The sequence below is a fragment of the Lactuca sativa genome, chromosome 3, assembly GCF_002870075.4.
Source record: "Lactuca sativa cultivar Salinas chromosome 3, Lsat_Salinas_v11, whole genome shotgun sequence".
NCBI classification, from domain to species: Eukaryota; Viridiplantae; Streptophyta; class Magnoliopsida; order Asterales; family Asteraceae; genus Lactuca; species Lactuca sativa.
In genome coordinates this window covers 233,284,370-233,288,347 of record NC_056625.2, presented here as the reverse complement: position 1 = coordinate 233,288,347, position 3,978 = coordinate 233,284,370, and positions in this window count along the sequence as shown.

Genomic DNA, 3,978 nt, shown 5'->3' with positions numbered 1-3,978 from the left:
TTTGTACATCAAAGAGGTATGTATTCTATCTTGTTACACTCATACTTTTGTATGCTAGATTAGGATAATACCTTGGAAGTTCTTATTTGCATGTATAATAGAGAAAACATAGATCCAAGGTATTTAGGGTTGCATGTACACTTAGGAGTGTTAGAATACTCAAAACCCAACATACAATTCAAGTAAGAATCTTCGGAATACCAGGGATCAAGGAGGGATGAGTTATCGAGTGCGAGTACGCTCGAGTGAGTTTCTAATATATCGTTTGTTGTATTTCAGAGGCAGATCATGGTGAGGACACGTCATATGCCAGAGAGTAGCGAGTCTAGTGATGAGGAGATCCACCGGATCATCCATGAGGGGGTGGCTGCGGCCCTCAGGGTAGAGATACCAGAGATGTTCGGGTCTATTAAGACCACGTTGATTGAGACTTTTGACGAGCGTTATGCCGCTCTTTCTGAGGCTGCTGTTGCAGCGGCCACTACAGCTGTCGCTGCTGCTAGGCCGCAAGGAGGTGACTCATTGTTGTTCAGGGAGTTCAGCAACACGAAGCCGCCAGAGTTTGATGGGACGCAGGATCCAATTGTAGCGATGAGATGGGTATCTGACATTGAGGGGTGTTTCTATACTTGCTCGTGCCCGGACCACTTGAGGGTTCGGTTTGCACTGAACCAGCTTCGCCTGTGGGTGAAGGACTAGTGGAAGTTCGCGACAGCACACTATTCTCCAGCAGAGCTTGCTGCGGTGACCTGGGAGAAGTTCACCACCATGTTTCGTGATGAGTACGTTCCCTCGGTGGAACGAGATCGTTTGGCACAGGAGTTTTTGACCCTCAAGCAGGGTACGAAGTCTGTTACGGTTATCACCAGAATGTTTCATGAGAGGGCGATGTTCTGCCCTGAGCACATGTCTACTGAGCAGGCACGTATGAGCCGTTATTTGAGTATTTAGAGGAGAGATATTCCGAAGTTCATGGCAAACTCCTCATACCAGACATTTGCCGAGCTTCAGGCAAATGCCCGGAAGAGGGAGATCGAGCTAGAGACTCAGGCTAGGGAGGAGGCGGAGTCTCAAGGGAGGGATCGGCGACCGGCACAGTCCCAGCCAGCAGCCAAGCGGGCCAAGCCCGCTGATTCCAAAGCAGCAAGCCAGAAGGGCCGCACTTGTGGAAAGTGGGGCAAGGGTCATGATGGAGTTTGTAGGGCGGGATCTTGCTACAAGTGTGGCAAGGAGGGGCATATGGCCAAGGACTGCCCCAAGGGGTTTGCAGTGTGTTTTCACTGCAACCAGACCGGACACCGGAAGGCCGACTGTCCGCTGCTGCGAGGGACAGCATAGGGAGTTTCTCAAGGGTCTGCCCCTGCTGCTATTAGAGCTTCTGATAGTTGGTCGGTGAAGACTGAGACGCCGAAGGCTCGTGGGAGAGCCTTCTAGTTGACCGCGGAAGAGGTCCGCGCAGCGCCCGATGTCGTTGCTGGTATGTATTTTTTCATGTAATTATTTTAATGTTTGAGATTTTGTGCTTATATTATCATATGCGTAGGTACTTTTATTGTGAGTTATGTACCTGTTTTGGTGTTATTTGACTCGGGTGCGAGTCGATATTTTATATCGTTGGCTTTTAGTCGGCACATTAGTATTAGTCAAGAGGCGTTGAGTCGACCTCTGAGAGTCTCCATCGCTGACGAGAGAGTAGTGTATGCCACAGAGGTGATTCGAGGATGCGTACTCGAGATATTCGGTGTAGAGTTTCCTATTGATTTGGTTCCGATTACGATGGGAGACGTCTGTGTCATCGTGGGCAAGGATTGGTTGTGCAAATTTAGAGCAGTTATCGACTGCGAGCGACAGCTGGTGACTATACGAGACCTAAGTGGGGGAGTTCTTATGGTGTACGACGAGGGTACCCGTTCCGATTCAGCGTTTTGTTTGGCTGCTAGAGCGAGGCAGAGTCTACATCGGTGCTGTAGTGGGTTTGTAGCGTATGTGATGGATGCGAGAGTTGGTGCTGAGAGACCGAGTACGGTTGAGGAGGTCCCGATAGTGCGTGAATTCCCGGATGTTTTTCCCGAGGAGTTACCGGGTGTGCCTCCCGAGAGGCAGGTTGAGTTTCGCATTGATTTGATTCCAGGGGTAGCACCTATTGCCAAGGCGCCCTATCACCTTGCACCTCCAGAGATGCAAGAGCTATCCTCGCAGCTTCAAGAGCTGCTAGGGAAGGAATTTATTCGGCCGAGCAGCTCGCCGTGGGTAGCACCGATCCTTTTTGTGAAGAAAAAGGATGGTTCGCACCGAATGGGCATAGATTATCGAGAGCTGAATAAGTTAACGGTCAAGAACCGTTATCCTTGCCGAGGATCGACGATTTGTTCGATCAGTTGTAGGGAGCATCTTGGTTTTCCAAGATTGATCTGAGATCTGGATATCATCAGATGAGGGTGCGTGAGGAGGATATACAGAAGACCGCATTGAGGACTCGTTATGGGCATTACGAGTTCGTGGTGATGCCATTCGGGCTAACCAATGCGCCTGCAGCATTCATGGATCTCACGAACAGGGTATGCAGACCGATGCTGGATCGATCAGTGATTGTGTTCATTGACGACATTTTAGTGTATTGGAAGTCCAGGGAGTAGCATGAGGAGCATTTGTGAGAGATCCTCAGCATGATGAGATCGGAGAGGCTTTACGCCAAATTCTCCAAGTGTGATTTTTGGTTACGAGAGGTGCAGTTCCTTGGTCACCTCATTAACCAAAAAGGGGATTTTAGTCGATCCGGCCAAGATCGAGGCGGTGATGAGTTGGGAGGTGCCGAAATCTCCTTCTGAGATCAGGAGTTTTCTAGGTTTGGCCGGCTATTATCGGAGGTTCATCAGGGATTTCTCCAAGATTGCTGTTGCTCTCACCAGGTTGACCCGGAAGGGTGTGGTGTTCAGCTGGGGCCTAGAGTAGCAGGCCTCATTTGAGACTCTTCGCCAGAGATTGTGCGAAGCCCCGGTGTTGACTCTTCTAGAGGGGATGGAGGACTTCGTGGTGCATTGTGACACATCGATATCTGGGTTGGGCACGGTGTTGATGCAGAGGGGGCATGTGATCGCATACGCTTCGAGGCAGCTGAAGCCCCTTGAGGAAAGGTATCCCACCCACGATCTAGAGTTGGGGGCTATGGTGTTCGCCCTCAAGATTTGGTGCCATTATCTATATGGGGTTCGGTGTATGATATACACGGACCACAAGAGTTTGAAGTATTTGATGGATCAACCAAACCTGAACATGCGTCAGAGGAGATGGTTGGATGTGGTAAAGGATTATGATTGCGAGATCCTGTACCACCCGGGCAAGGCTAATGTGGAAGCCGACGCCCTGAGTCCTAGAACAGAGAGCGTCCCGATTCGAGATATTTGTATGAGATTGACGGTGATGACTCCGGTGTTGGACATCATCAGAGAGGCTCAAGCTGAGGCAGTGAGACCGGAGAACCACAAGAGAGAGCGAGTTATCAGACAGGTGTCAGAGTTCGTGACCGATAGCAGAAGGCTTATGACCTTCCAGGGTCGGATTTGGGTACCGTTTGTTGGTGGAACGCGTACCATCTTGATGGAGGAGGCACATAGATCGAGATTCTCGATCCATCCCGGGGCCACTAAGATGTTTTTGGATCTTAGAAGGGAGTATTGGTGGCCCTGTATGAAGAGGGATGTAGCGTGGTCTGTTGAGAGGTGCCTAACTTGTCGTAGGGTTAAGGCCGAACATTAGAGACCGCATGGTAAGTTGCAGCCACTGGAAGTGTCAGAGTGGAAATGGGAGCAGCTATCCATGGATTTTATCACCAAATTTCCGAGAACGACGAGGGGTGTCGATGCAATTTGGGTGATAGTAGACCGCTTGACAAAGAGCACTCACTTTCTCGCCATTAGTGAGAGTTCTTATGCGGAGATGTTGGCAGAGATATATGTGAGAGAGGTGGTATCGCGGCAT